This window comes from Triticum dicoccoides, chromosome 2A, assembly GCF_002162155.2.
Source record: "Triticum dicoccoides isolate Atlit2015 ecotype Zavitan chromosome 2A, WEW_v2.0, whole genome shotgun sequence".
NCBI lineage: Eukaryota > Viridiplantae > Streptophyta > Magnoliopsida > Poales > Poaceae > Triticum > Triticum dicoccoides.
This window is the reverse complement of record NC_041382.1, coordinates 536761054-536777722: the sequence shown is the minus strand read 5'-3', so window position 1 is coordinate 536777722 and position 16669 is coordinate 536761054.

The window sequence follows — 16669 nt, the reverse complement described above, 5'->3', positions numbered from 1 at the left end:
CCGGAGTCGGTTTGACTTTTTTAAATAATTCTGACATGCAGAAAAAGAAAGAAAAGAAATACTAAACGCACTCCAAATACCCCGAAATAAATTTTCCCCGTCCTCTAAAAATAGGCCGGACAAGGTGAACATTTATTTGGGCCTAAAATGCAATTTTGAAAAATGCATATTTTTCCTAATTCAAATAAAATAGCGATAAAACTCCGAATAAAAATCTTATTTGATTATAATATTAAATCTTCGATATTTCTTTATTTTGAGGAAGTCATTTTATCCTCTCTCTTTTATTTTTATAAAAGAAATAATCGAAGAGAAAATAATTAAAATCAAATGATCCTCTTTTCAAAATTTGAGAAAAACTCAAATATGAAAATAACGAAATTCCCAACTCTCACCGTGGGTCCTTGAGTTGCGTAGAATTTCTAGGATCTACCAAAATGCAATAAAATATGATATGCAATGATGATCTAATGTATAACAGTCAAATTGAAAATTTGGGATGTTACAAACCTACCCCCCTTAAGATGAATCTCGCCCTCGAGATTCAGGTTGGCTAGAGAATAGGTGTGGGTGATCCTTCCGTAGGTCTTCCTCTCGTTCCCAGGTGGCTTCATCTTCGATATGGTGACTCCACTGAACCTTGCAAAACTTGATAACTTTCTGCGTGTGACTCGGCTAGCAAACTCGAGTATCTTGACTGGTTTCTCCTCATATGTCAAATCACTATCCAACTGTATCGCTTCCAGTGGTACTGTATCTCTCAGAGGAATATCAGCCATCTCTGCGTGGCACTTTTTCAACTGAGAAACGTGGAACACATCGTGAACTCCTAACAATCCTTCGGGCAATTTCAACTTGTAAGCAACTTCTCCCATATGTTTCAAAACTTTGTATGGTCCCACAAAACGTGGTGCTAACTTTCCCTTAACTCCAAAGCGTTTAACTCCTTGGAGTGGTGATACACGAAGATACACTCTGTCTCCAACTTCGTAAGTTGTCTCCTTGCATTTAGAATCCGCATAGCTCTTCTGCCTGGACTGGGCTACCTTGAGTCTATCATGAATCAGCCTAACCTTCTCTTCATACTCTTTAATCAAATCTAGTCCAAACAACTGTCGGTCTCCAACTTCGTCCCACAACAACGGTGTTCTGCACCTCCTTCCGTACAATGCTTCGAAAGGGGCCATCTTCAAACTGGCTTGATAACTTTTGTTGTAAGAGAACTCTGCGTAAGGCAAATTATTGTCCCAACTAGATCCATAATCTAGCGCACAGGCTCTCAACGTGTCCTCCAGAATCTGATTGACTCTCTCAGTCTGTCCATCCGTCTGCAAGTGAAAAGCCGTACTGAACTCTAGCCTGGTTCCCAAAGTTTCATGTAACTGATTCCAAAACTTTGAGGTAAACTGGGTTCCTCTATCTGATACAATTGTCCTCAGAACTCCATGCAAACATACGATCCTGGTCATGTATATCTTTGCCAACTTAGCACTAGTGTAAGTGGTCTTCACTGGGATGAAATGAGCTACTTTCGTCAAACGATCGACTACAACCCATATCGAGTCATAGCCTGAACGAGTCCTGGGTAATCCTGTGATAAAGTCCATGCCTAGCTTATCCCACTTCCATTCGGGTATCGGCAATGGTTGCAGCAATCCCGCTGGCTTCTGATGCTCTGCCTTCACTCTCTGACATACATCACAAACTGCTACATACTCCGCAATATCCTTCTTCATTCCGGTCCACCAGAATCTATCCTTCAGATCCAGGTACATCTTGGTATTTCCTGGGTGAATCGAATATGGTGAGTCATGGGCCTCTTGCAAAATCAACTTCCTGATCTCCTGATCGTTTGGTACATATACGCGGTCCTCAAACCATAGGGTATCGTGCTCATCCTCACGAAATCCCTTGGCTTTTCCTTTGCTCATCCTTTCCTTTATCTCGGAGATCTCCTGTCCGTCTTCTACGCTTCTCTGATCTTATCCATCAAAGTAGACTGAATCTCCAAAGCTGCTACATAGCCTCTCGGAACTATCCCCAAACATAGCTCACGAAGGTCTTCTGCTAACTCGTTGGGTAACTCTCCTGTCATGAGTGTATTGACATGACTCTTGCGGCTCAACGCATCGGCTACTACGTTAGCCTTTCTGGGATGATAGTGAAACTTCATATCATAATCCTTTATGAGTTCCAACCATCTCCTCTGCCCGAGATTCAACTCCTTCTGCGTGAAGATATACTTCAAACTCTTGTGATACGTGTATACCTCACAATGGTTTCCGATGGGAAAATGTCTCCAAGTCTTCAACGCATGCACTATGGTTGCTAACTCCAAATCATGCGTAGCATAATTTAACTCATGGGGTTTAAGCTGCCGTGAGGCATATGAAACAACTCTTCCTTCCTACATAAGCACTGCTCCAAGTCCTCGACGGGAAGCGTCGCAATACACTTCATAATCTTTGCGTTGATCTGGCAGAATCAACATTGGTGATGTAACCAAACGTTTCTTCAATTCCTAAAAACTAGCCTCACATTCCTCAGTCCATTTGAACTTGGTGTCCTTCTTCAACAACTCCATCATAGGCTTTGCAATCTTCGAGAAATTCTCAATGAACCTCCGGTAGTATCCCGCGAGTCCAAGGAAACTCCGAATTTCTCCAACTGTCGTGGGTGCCTCCCAATTTGTCACAGTGACGACTTTGTTGGGGTCTACTGCTATTCCTTCTCCGGATATAACATGTCCAAGGAATCCAACTTCCTTCAACCAAAACTCACTGTCGGTGTCAAAACCGGCGGATCTCGGGTAGGGGGTCCCGAACTGTGCGTTTAGGCGGATGGTAACAGGAGATGGGGGACACGATGTTTTTACCCAGGTTCGGGCCTGGAGGTAAAACCCTACTCCTGCTTGAATGATCTTGATGATATGAGTATTACAAGAGTTGATCTACCACGAGATCGAAGAGGCTAAACCCTAGAAGCTAGCCTATGGTATGATTGTTGTTGTTGTTCCTACGGACTAAACCCTCCAGTTTATATAGACACCGAAGGGGGATAGGGTTACACAGAGTCGGTTACAAGGAAGGAGATCTACATATCCGTATTGCCAAGCTTGCATTCCATGCCAAGGAGAGTCCCATCCGGACATGGGACGAAGTCTTCAATCTTGTATCTTCATAGTCCAACAGTCCGGCCAAAGGATATAATCCGGCTGTCCGGATACCCCCTAATCCAGGACTCCCTCAGTAGCCCCTGAACCAGGCTTCAATGACGATGAGTCCGGTGTGCAGATTGTCTTCGGCATTGCAAGGCGGGTTCCTCCTCTGAATACTTCATAGAAGATTTTGAACATGAGGATCGTGTCCGGCTCTACAAAATGAGTTCCACATACCACTGTAGAGAGAATAATATTTCCACAAATCTAATCTGCTGACGTACCCCGTAGTGTGACATCACACCATAGCCAGGTCTTTATTCGAATCGTTTTTCATAACCCATCTCAGCATGTCTCGCGAGGCGGTTTCCTTGGCACGTCTTGTCGAAGCAGAGATCGTGTCCCCTTTATCACGAGATTCTCATCAATACGGCCGTGGGTAACCCAACCATGCCTATGGGTAGGACTCCTAGATCTTAGGCAAGTCCCAAATGGCCACAAGGAGGACGCTCGATATTCACCCTCTTTATAAAGGGGACAAGGCCTTTTCCTCTCGATCTTAATCGAATCCTCCTCCCGCCTCGAGTTCCAACACCCAAAGCTCAGGTTTAGGCACTTCGGAACTTCAACTATGTCCGGATCCAACCTTCAAGGTCGGTGGATGCCTTCCTCCGTCACAGAGGAGGACATCAAGAAGTTAAGAGAGGCCAGATATCTAACCGCCGAAATTTCGCATCGGCTGCTTGCCCGAGGGCAAGTCGTCCCTACTCCCGAACCCAACGAGAGCGTCGTGTTCGTCTCCCACTTCCTCCGAGGACTAGGCCTCGCTCTGGATCCCTTTGTTAGGGGTCTTATGTTCTATTATGGGCTAGATCTTCACGATCTGGACCCGGATTCCCTTCTTCACATTTCGTCATTTATTGTCGTATGTGAGGCCTTCCTCCGCATTACCCCTCAGTTCGGCCTGTGGATCAAGACCCGATGTGAAGCCGAAGATGATCGAGGGGCAGCACGCAGCGTGCGGAGGCGCTTTAATAAGCAAAATTGCTGACGCTCCATGGCCTGAGGGTAGCTTCCCAGAGGTGTCCGGATTGTGACAGCGGGAGTGGTTCTACATCACAGCTCCTTGAAGTGCCAAGTGGGTAGCTGCCCCCACCTTTCGCTTAGGCCCCCCACTACAACTGGCATCATGGATCAGCAAGGGGCTGAGCTGGGGTCCAGCCAAGGACGTGCCAATACTGCAAAGCCGTATCCGAGATCTCTTTGAGAGAGATTTCAGTCTGGTTATGGTAGTGCAAGTTATGCTAGTTCGTCGAGTCCAGCCTTGCAAACTCCGGCCCCTTCGCACGTGGGAATTCAACCCAGAAGGACCGCGAGCTATTCAACACTTCCTTGGCATGACGCCCGAGGAGATGTACAAATTGTTCTTCGGACCACAAATAATGTGTCCGGACATCACTGAGGATGCAAGTCTGAGCTGCAATCGCCCGGATACCCAAGTAAGTAGCCCCGCATATGAACACACTATTCGTTTATTTATCGCAACGTCGCCCTAAAAAAGCCGCTCTTTGACCAGGATTGGATAGCGAAGGCAAAGTTGATCAGGTGTCCGGCCCCCCTCCCTGAGACATCACCAAATCCCGTGCTAACCAGGATGCTGGAGATCACGCCTTATCAAGCGCCCTCAGGAGAAGATAAAGGGGGGAACAAGGAGGCTACCGCCTCCGCAAAGGAGGTTAACTGGGGAGGAGGAAATGAAACTTCCTCTCCCCAGGGAAGGAAGAGGAACGCCTCTGAGGACCCGGAGACCACAGACTCCAAACGGGGGAAGAAATCTTCGCCGGAGGGTCCTGCCCTGGGGGATACTCCGACCGCACTATGCCCCCAAGGGGATCAGCCCTCCACCGAGCTATAAGTAAAAGGGTACTTAATAATGAAAATATCTCGCCTTACTTGTGAGGAAAATAACCGAAGCATTTATCTTGCAGTTCGGATCTTAGCCCTTCTCAGCAAAGCTCGTCTTCAGGGGATCTTCTTCCAGAGATGATGGAGAGCGAAACGCCTCCCCCTGCCATACCGCCTCATGAGGCGGGCGACCCCGAGGTGTCGTCGCTGAGGGTTTCTCCTGATCCGGCAAGGCCAGAAGGTAATCCAATGGCCACCCGAAGTCCTCAATATCTGGCTCTTGAAGAGGGCAATCGAAAGAGTCCGGCACTGTCTGGTGTATGGTCGGACGTACTGAGGGATCTACTAGAGCAAGCGGCTATCTCAGAAGAGCACCGCACGTTGATGGGTACGGTGATTGAAAGGATTTCGTCCGCCAAAAGCGGGTTGCATGAAGCCTTTATGAGTCTACTGACGGGTTTTGAGGTACGCGAAATGATGTACATTTTTGACAGTACCGCACATTTTTAGATGTGCCCTGTGTAGATAGTAGCCCCTGAGACTCTGGGTGCTGTCGAAGACGACAGCGCACAGAGGATCATAGTCCCAGGAATAATCGTGCCGCCTTAATATGCAGGTGGCGAAGGGTCCGGTGGCCGGCCGGACTGATGAGTTTGCCGAGCTAAAGCGGCGGCTTGACGTGGCAGACGCCGACATCATACTTGTCAACAAGCGGCTTGACTAGGCACAGGGTATGTGATTCCTCCGGTGACACATGGGAAGAGGAGCATGATGCCAGTATCTATAACATGTGTGTGAATGCAGATGAAGCTGCGGCCGTGGAGAACCTTCGGGCGGAACTTCCCCGAGCCAAAGAACAAGCCAGGAAAAGCGATGCGGCTGCTCTAAAGGCAATCGAAGAGCTGAAAGCCGAACAGGCTGCTCACTGCCAAAGCAAGGAGGAAATAGCCAGGATGGCTGTGGAATTGAAGAACGCCGCTGACCATTATGAGCTTCTTGAAAAGGAAGATCGAGCGAAGAGGACAGACCTGGAGAAGGCCATGATGGCGACCAAAGACACCCGCTCTGCCATGAGAGCGATGAAGGAGGAGCTGCGTCAAGCCGGGGATATCGTGGCTGGGAAGCCCTTTATGCTGCGGATGAAGTTTGGAGATCCTCGGTACGCCCCTTTGGACCGGCTGTGGAGTCCTGCGGACGCATATCTGGACTTAGCGGCGAGTGCTGCCGATGCGGCCGAATACTTCCGAGATCAAAAAGACAAGAAGTGGACAAGCTGTTCTGGTCACAATTTAACGTTCCAGAGCATCCTCCTCCATTGACTGATCGGTTGGCCGAATGGGCCTAGCTGAATAGATTGTCCGGACTCGCCATGAGGTCTGTTGTGGATCATCTATGGCCAGAAAGGCCAAAGCCGAACAGTTATTTTAGTTTGGTGCAGCAGTTCCTTGGTGCGGTGCCGCACATCAACGCGATGAAGAGGTCGACGTGTGTAGAGGGTGCGCGGATGGCCCTTGCCCGTGTGAAGACATACTGGGCGGAGATGGAGGCCACCGCCATTGCAGCCCAAGATTCGGATGAGAGCCGAGTACCTGCCGAGCACTACTTTCGAGAAGTTCTTGAGGGCGCTCGTTCGATAGAAGCGCAGTGCTCGAAGAATATTATGTTCTAATGACATGTATTCCCATTGAAAAACAATGTTTTATTGAGTTTATCAAGGCTGTTTTTATACTTTTGCCCGAAAGTATTATGATGCCTCCTGTGCGGCCGTTTATGTATATATGTATATAACCTGAAAGATGGCAGTCGTCGGCTTCAGCCCCCACGCATATAATGCGGGGGTGCTCGCAGAAGACGCATGTTCACACTTGATCCAACGTCTTGGTCCATTAAGGAGGTGATAGCGCAGCGAACCATGCAATCGGACTATAATGCTTTAACACTTTCACTTAGCCAGAGGAGTTTGACAGTGGGGCTAGTATATAGCCCCTGGTGGCTCCGCGCTCATCCGAATTCGGGGCGTGTACATGCCTGACCGGGAAACGGCCCTTTGTTAAGGAAGAGGAATCCCGAAGATTCCGCTAGGTCATCGAGTGGTTGACCAGTCTCACGCTATATCATGACAGTCAGTTTTCGGCTTTCTCTACTGAGGTGCTCGTCCGGATGAACCAGGGCACAATCGCAGTAGTTCTCCTGGTGCCGCCCTAGCCAATAGAGCAGAACGTAAGGCAGCAAAACACAGGAGCCGGGCAAACCCAACATTTGACCAAAGACATGATTCGGAGCTGATGCATATAAGGCCAAACTCGCGACACCGAACACTCCCTAAGGTATTCGGTCTTTATGATGTAAACCGGGCTAAACAGTGCCCTTTGTAATAAGCCCCTGGTGTCCAGGTACGTGCAATATTCTGACGTGGCCACATGCCAATATGTCAGCATCCTTCTCAGTTGTACTGAGACTCCGGGGGATGTGTATCAACAAGAGACAGTAAAAAAGGTTTACACATTGTCTTAATCTAAAAAGAATCCTTGGAACGGGTCCCTGCTGCACGTCTGCGCCTGTGTCTCCATTGTGCCGTATCCTGGACGGGTGTAGCAGGATGGTCATCTGTAAAAGAGAGGAACTTAGCTGAAAAGTTGTCGTGCAAAAGGTAGGTTATACTAAATAAACCATGTACAGTTCAAGATGAGTAAAGTTGAGACTAATTGTCACTTGTTTACACGCGTTGAGCCCCTTGTATTGTTATAGGGGTATAGCCATCAAACCTGTATCAATTATATATAGCTACACCGGACTCGTCTAACCGTGTCCGTGGTCTTAACGACCTGTCAGATGCTCTAGTTGGTGGGGCCGTCTAGTGTGCGGCTGCCAAGGCAGCCACACGGTCTTCCACGCGCAAGGAGCGCTCAATATTTCTATTTACTGTAATGATGCCACGTGGACCGGGCATCTTAAGCATGAGGAAGCATAATGCGGTATTGCATTAAAGCGAGCGAAAGCTTCGCGTCCGAGTAGTGCTTGATAGCCACTTTGGAACGGAGCGATGTGGAATGTTAACTTTTTGCTGCGGAAGTTATCGGGAAAGCCGAATATAACCTCTAGTAGCAGGGAGCCCGTACAATGGGCTTCTGGGCCTAGCGTTACTCTTTTAAAGGTAGTATTGCTATGGTTGATTTTTGTTGGGTCTATCCCCATTTTGCGGACTGTGTCCTGATATATCAGGTTTAAACTACTGCCGCCGTCCATCAGGACTCGTGTGAAGTGGTATCCGTCAATTATCGGGTCTAACACCATGGCAGCCCATCCTGCATGCCGGATACTTGCCGAGTAATCCTGATGATCAAAGGTGATCGGTTTGGATGACCAGTGGCAGAACTCCGCGGTGATAGGCCCTGGGGCATGTGTCTTTAGGAGTGCGCTTTGTTTCTCCCCTTCATCACGTGTAACAAGTTTACTGTTTTGACTTCTGGTGGGAATTTCTTCTGTTCCCCAGTGCTTTGCTTGCGAGGCTCGTCCTCGTCTTCGCTTGGTGTATCCTGCCCCTTGTGTTCGGCGTTGAGTTTGCCGGACTGCTTGAAGACCCAACATTCTCTATGGGTAGATTTGCAGGTTTATCGGGGGTGCTGTGGATCTGACATAGTTTGTCGAGAATCTTGTTCAGGCTAGACAATTCGTCTCTGTTGCCTTTCGAGGGCAGCTTTTGCTGACCTGGCCGAGAGCTTCTGAATCCTGCATTTCCCCCGTGCTCTTCGGGCTGTCTTCTTTATTCCGGCGCTTGTTTTTGCCGCGTCGTGGCTTCCCGTTTCCGTCCCTGACTTCGGATGCACTTGGGTCGCTGGTGCTGCATCGGGCTAACCAGCTGTCCTCGCCCATGCAAAAGCGGGTCATGAGGCTTGTTAATGCTGCCATTGTTCTCGGCTTTTCTTGGCCGAGCTGTCTGGCAAGCCATTCGTCTCGAACGCTGTGCTTGAACGCTGCTAAGGCTTCAGCGTCCAGACAGTCGACTATTTGGTTCTTGTTAGTGAGAAACCTGTTCCAAAGCTTCTGGGCTGACTCTCTGGGCTGTTGAGTTATATGACTTAAATCGTCTGCATCCGGTGGTCGGACATAGGTCCCTTGAAAATTTGCCCGAAAAGCGTCTTCGAGCTCTTCCCAGCTTCCAATGGAGTTTTCGGGGAGGCTTTTAAGCCAGTGCCAAGTACTTGATGGCATGGAGATCGTCTCCTCGAGCCATGTGGATATGGAGGATGTAGTCCTCAATCCAGACCCCAGGGTCTGTCGTTCCGTCATACGCCTCTATGTTTACAGGTTTGAATCCCTCTGGAAATTCATGGTCCAACACCTCATCAGTGAAACATAGGGGGTGTGCGGCACCCCTGTATTTGGGTGTACCGTGGTGTTCGGATTTTTGTTGTGTTGCATTGTGTGCTAGAGTGCGCTTGCTTGGCCCGTAGATGGATCTGGTTGCGCCGTCCTTTTGATGCGAGCCCTCACGTGGATCGCGTACTGGCTTGTGTGCGGCGTCGTTTGCCGCTCTATGTTGGCCACGAGGTTGTCTATCCGACCGGATGGCTGTTTTGTTTTTTGATTGCGGGGGATCTAAGGCCTCCTCATCGAATTCAGGTAGCAGCTTTTGCTTCGGGTAGCTCTTTGTGCGGCGACTACCACCGTACTTTGCTGCAGTGTTGAGTACTTCACTCCATCTAATTCTGAGTGTGTCTTGTGCAGCCCTGAGCCTTTGCTTCTGCTTTTTCAGACTCCTCGCAGTGGCAACAAGCCTTTGATGGGTATTCTATTGCTCCGGGTGCCTGTCCGGTGTGATGTCATCCAGACTATTATCTTCATCGGAGTCGGGTTGTTCAGTTTGATTCTCCGTGTTGCCGTGGTCAGACGGTGGTTCAATGCCGTGTTTGTCATCCACTAGCTCACCCTGCTCTATTGCTGGGTCTATATGATCGCTGTTTCTGCCGAGGCAGGATTTGGAGTAGCGCTTATGCCGCTGCTTTGACTGCTTCTCGAGGGAACGATCCTTCGCTGCGTCCTTCCGTTCCTCGTCGTCGTTTTCTTTGGGTGTGTCCACCATGTATACATCATATGATGAAGTGGGCGTCCAGTGCCCTGTGGGCAGTGGCTCCTGTTCGTCTCCTGCATTGTCGTCCATACCGTCGATGTCTTCGGAGTCGAAGTCGAGCATGTCGGTCAAATTGTCGATAGTGGCTACTAAGTGGGTGGTGGGTGGGCGGCGAATTTCTTTGTCATCCGCATCCCAATCCTGCCGGACATAGTTCGGCCAGGACTCTCCTGACAAGGAGAGAGACCTTAATGAGTTCAGTATGTCGCCGAAGGGCGAGTGCTAAAAGATATTCGCGGAGGTAAACTCCATGACCGGCGCCCAGTCGGATTCGATAGGCACGGGCACAGGCGGTTCAGAGTCCGTGGCCGAGGAAGAATCCGGCAGTTTGGCGTCACGGCTCTCGTGAAGGGTAAGGTCGATACTCGGCTCGGTCGCCGCTGAGAATGCGGCATCCGTGGCGGGGTCTATCCACCCGTCCATGGATGGCGCAATTGGCTCCGAATTGAGGGTCGGAGCAGTTGCCGGTGCGGTCTCCTGAACACTGTCCGATGGTAGAGCTAAATCATACTCATCGTGACCGTGCGGCACACTCAGCAGGGGCTCGAATCCGTCGAAGATCAAGTCTCTGCGGATGTCGGCCGTGTAGTTTAAGCTTCCAAACCTGACCTGGTGGCCAGGGGCATAACTCTCAATCTGCTCCAGATGGCCAAGCGAGTTGGCCCGCAGTGCGAAGCCGCCGAATACAAAGATATGTCCGGGGAGAAAAGTCTCACCCTGGACTGCATCACTATCGATGATCGAAGGAGCCATCAAGCCTAGCGATGACGACACAGAGGAACTCTCAATGAAAGCACCAACGTCGGTGTCAAAACTGACGGATCTTGGGTAGGGGGTCCCGAACTGTGCGTCTAAGCGGATGGTAACAGGAGACGGGGACACGATGTTTTTACCCAGGTTCGGGCCCTCTCGATGGAGGTAAAATCCTACTCCTGCTTGACTAATCTTGATGATATGAGTATTACAAGAGTTGTTCTACCACGAGATTGAAGAGGCTAAACCCTAGAAGCTAGCCTATGGTATGATTGTTGTTGTTGTTCCTACGGACTAAACCCTCTGGTTTATATAGACACCGGAGGGGCTAGGGTTACATAGAGTCGGTTACAAGGAAGGAGATCTACATATCCGTATTGCCAAGCTTGGCTTCCACGCCAAGGAGAGTCCCATCCGGACACGGGACGAAGTCTTCAATCTTGTATCTTCATAGTCCAACAGTCCGGCCAAAGGATATAATCCGGCTGTCCGGATACCCCCTAATCCATGACTTCCTCACTCACACTTGCTGAACTTGGCATATAGCTGTTGTTCTCTGAGCTTCCCAAGTACTAAACGCAAATGCTCCTTATGCTCCTCTTCATTCTTCGAGTAGACCAGAATATCATCAATGAACACCACAACGAACTTATCCAAAAACTCCATAAACACCTTGTTCATCATGCTCATGAAATAGGCAGGTGCGTTAGTTAGGCCAAATGACATAACGGTATACTCATATAGCCCGTACCTCATGGTAAAAGCTGTCTTAGGTATATCCTGCTCTCGAATCTTCAACTGGTGGTACCCTGATCGCAGATCGATCTTGGAAAACACCTTAGCTCCTTGCATCTGATCAAACAAATTATTGATCATCGGCAGTGGGTACTTGTTCTTGATCGTTACTTCATTCAATCCACAATAATCAACAACCATCCTTAACGATCCATCCTTCTTCTCCACTAGAAGTACTGGTGATCCCCAAGGTGACGAACTTGGGAAAATATAACCTTTATCCAATAACTCCTTAATCTGCTTCTTAATTTCCTCTAAATCCTATGCGTGCATCCTGTACGGTCTCTTAGATATTGGCCCTGTGCCTAGCAAAAGATCAATCAAAAACTCAATGTCTCTATCCGGTGGCATGCCTGGCAACTCTTCGGGAAATACATCCGGGAATTCCTTCACCATTGGTACTTCCTCCTGTACAACTCCTGATAAGGAATTTACTTGAGTCCTAATCGGCACCTGTCGGGATACATACTTGATCCTTCTTACTTCTGGGGTGGTGAGCAAAATCGACTTACTAGCGCAATCGATGTTCCGTCCATACATCGATAGCCAATCCATACCCAGAATCACATCCAAACCTTGCGACTCCAGAATTATCAGATCTGAGGGGAAAACGTGCCTACCTATGGCCAACGGTATCTAAAAACATCCTTGGCTTGCCATATACTCTGCTCCTGGCGAGCTCACTAACATAGGTGTACTAAGAACTTTGGTGGGCAGTTTATACTTATCCACAAATCCCCTTGATATGTATGAATGCGATGCACCAGTATCAAAAAGTATGACTGTAGTAAAAGACTTAACCAAAAACTTACCTATTACTGCATCTGGCTGGGCTTCAATCTCCTCCATGTTAACATGGTTCACTTGTCCCCTGTTGAAAGGGTTGGGCTTCTTCCCAGAGCTTCCATTGCCATTCCCGTTCTTAGCTTCAGGACATTCATTGGCGTAATGTCTGGTGTTCTAGCACTTGTAGCAAGTAACGTGGCTTAGATCTTTCTTAGCGGGCGTTGCTGGGTTGGAACGGTTCTGTCCGTTGCTTCCTCCATTACCATTATTGGAGCCACTATGGTTGTGAGAACTTCCTCCATTGTGAGTGTGGCCTCCATGGTTAGGCACAAGTCCTCCCGAGTTCGGGGTAAGATGGGGTCTTTGCTGGGCTCCAGCATTATACTTCCCTTGTCCATACTTCCTCTTGCGGTTATCAATCTGCTGCTGCTTCCCTTCAATCATGAGAGCTCTACCTACCAACTATTGGTAGTTATTAAAGGTTGCTACCATCAACTGCACGCTCAACTCATCATTCAGTCCTTCCAAAAACTTCCCCTGCTTAGCTGCATCCGTAGCAACGTCATCTGGGGCATAACGTGCTAGCTTGCTAAAGTCATCCACATACTCGCTAACGGTGTGTCCTCCTTGGTGTAAGTTGCGAAACTCATGCTTATTTATGGCCATAGCTCATGCTGATACATGGGCAGTGCAAAAAGCCTGCTGGAACTGGTCCCATGTAACAGTGGCTATAGGATAGGTGACAGTGTAATTCTCCCACCATGAGGCTGCTGGTCCATCCAATTGGTGTGCGGCAAAACGCACCTTCTCAGCATCTGTGCATCCTGCAGTGGTTAACTCCCTTCCAATCTTGCGGAGCCAATCATCTGCAACTATCGGCTCAGTGCTACTGGAAAACACCGGCGGCTGCAACCTCAAAAAACGGGCTAAATTGTCAACTGGGGGTGGTGGTGGGTTGTTGTTGTTGCCTTGGTTCTGAACTAACAACTGCATCAGGGTATTCTGCTGCTGGATCAACTGAGTGAGCTCCGGTGGAAAGGTAAATCCGGGGTCACGTCTCGGAGGCATCTGAGGGTTTAGAGGGAAGAGAATAGAATAGACTGAGGTCTAGTGAGAAAACACTACCCATATGCACATGAGACAAACACAATCATATCACTCAATCAATCAGCAAGGGCATACAATCGGTCTAGAACTATCGTTACAAAGTGCTTGGACTATACTATTTACATGGGGGAATACTACTACTGATATGGTGGTCGACTAGAAATATCGATCACTTGAAGACTCCATGATATCTGCTCCAGCTTCATCAACATAGTCATCATCACTATCGTCAGGGTCCGAGTCGGTGTCGTCGATGATGATGTAGTCCTCAGAACGAATCTCCTTGGGTTCGTCGTCTTCTCCTCCTGGCGCGGGGTCTCCCATGAATACTCTTAGCTTCCTTTCCAGGTCATCATTCTTCTCCACTAGTATGACGATTTCCTCCTCATAATCTTTGCGTGTAGCCTTGATTTCTTCTTCAAGCTCCGCGATCCTTGTCATTGCCTTCTTTAGATCTATCATGCCTGCGCACATCTGATTCTCCTGGCGACGAATGTGTTGGTTTAACTCTTAGATGAAAGCGGCAATTGATCTATCCTTCCTGGTGCTGATCATCTCCCATTGCTCATCTCGGCGCCCACAAATCTGGTAGATAGTATCCTTGAGATCCTTGTGGTAAACTTCTCTAATGCATCCCATGGTGATGTGGGCTGCCATACTCTTTCCTAGACTCCAGGTTGGTGCATCAAAGGAAAACTCTATGGGCTCAGTGACTTGCGTAAATGTCCTTCCTGGAACTTGAACTTGAATCATCCAGCGCTCCTCTTCTAGTAAAGTGGCATTGTAAGTCCCGATGAAGCTTGGTATTCCAATGTTCAGGTACCTAGTGACTTCCTTCAAGTGGCATCCAAAAGGTGTGTCTTCATCCGATTGTGCAAACTTGTTCCTTGCGTCCGCCATCCTAAAGAGTAAAAAATGGAGAGGAGTCAGAAATGAGAAGAGAGTAGTGATCTAGGGTTTTGGCTTAGTGGTCGTGTTAGACAGTCAGCGTGTGGTCTGATACCATCTTTGTAGCGACCAGACCTCAAACAGTCTGATCTCTGTGCATCAGTGTCATCCCTGGATCGGTAATGCTGACACGCACAGTACTTGAGGATTTATAACAGAGTAGCAATCACATACTTATTACATAGACTGTCTCAAAAGAGAACTTATTACAATAAATATGGCTTAAGGCCATCTAAAGCGATAACAGCGGAAGGCTTGGAAGATAAAGTGAGTCCATCAACTCCAACGACATCACTGAGTGAAATACCACGACCTAAGGCACCTTACTCGTCGTCTGAAAAGTCTGCAACATGATACGTTGAAGCTCGAAAACGGTCAGCACATGGAATATGCTGGCAGTGTAACACAAGAGAGTAATGAACAGAATAATGCCATCACTACATGCATATATGGCTGGTGGAGGCTGTATGATTAATAGATTTTGCGAAAAGCCAATTTTTCCCTACTGCAAAGGAATATATTTTATTTAACTACAAAGTTTGTTGAAAAACATTGAGAAGGTAAACCCCATCTCAATCCCAATTAAAAGTAATTAATAACCCAATCAAATTATATTTAAGAGTGATGAGATCCACATGATAATCCAAGAACTAGATACTCAAGATGTCCATAACCGGGGACACGGCTAACCATGATTAGTTTGTACACTCTGCAGAGGTTTGTGCACTTTTCCCCATAAGACTCGATCTCCTCCATTGGATTTCTCACACTACATAATGTTTGAGAAACGGATGACCGAGACACAATCTTTCCGAAGAGGTCCCCTTAACTGATAGATAGGCCGGTACACCTACAATCCCCTACATCTGCTAGCCCATCATGGAAAGGTTTCCCACAACTTACTCAACTATGCCAGAGCCCATAATGGCATGTGGCTGCACACGGAAGTTTCCAGCATGAATAATCTTATGATCCCTTTGAGCCTGGGTGGCGGTCCATAGGAAAATCACACGGTACCCCAGGATTTCCAAAAAAATACAGGCAATCACTGGATACCCCAGGTGCCTCAATCCACCCAGATGTGTATTTAAGTTGCCACCTTAAGTTGAACCATGAATTAACAATCTCACATCTGTCATGAATACACTCAAACCCAATCCACGTTTACGAGCATAGCATAGCAGTATAAGCTACGTAGAAGTAACTCCCAGGGTTTGATAATAAACAGGTGAATAGGTACTACCTCATCTACTTCCCAACCCACAATTTATTCAGATCCTAACCATGCAATTGTTTGAGGATTAATCTAATGCAATAAAACTGGGTAGTAAAGAGGTATGATCAAAGTGTTACTTGCCTTGCCGATGATCCGTGAAACCTAGAGACTCGATGTAGCACGCTTGGCACTCCGGGTACTCTATCGCAATCAAACAAGCATACAATAAGCAATCAAGCAAGGGCACGGGTAAAACTCAAATAAGAGATCTAACTAGAAAGTTCAACTTAAGAACTCCGGTTTGCAAAAAGAATCAAATCAAACGAAACAACCAAACTCAAACGGCGAAAGAAACAAGCTTTGTGTACTAATCTGGACTAAAGTCAAATTTTACAGTAGCAAAAACTTGTTTAAGTTGGTTAAACATAAAGAGGGCTTCGAGACGAAACTCTAGGCGCTTGAATCGCCTGATTCCGATAAACAAGCGAAAAGTTATACTAAAATGAAGATCGGATCAGAAATCACGATCAGAAATAATCGCGGAAAATCCGAGAAAAAGAAAAACTGACGAACAGGCTAACGAATGAACATTCGCTGTCTGCGACTAACGGATGAAAACCGTTCGTTAAAACAAACATATGAACGGGCGTCCGCTATTTAACTAAACCGAAAAAAACTGAACCGGATCTAAAAAACGGATCTAGGGTTCTTAAAAAACAACGGTTTTCTAACGAAAACCGCGGCGGCGGCTCCGGCTACCTCGACGACTTCGGCGAGGGCGGCGGCAGGTCCGACGGTGGTGGTCCGCGATGGTGGGTGGCGGCGCAGGCGGCGGCTCCAGGCGGCGAGGCGGCAGCAAGGTGCGGCGGCG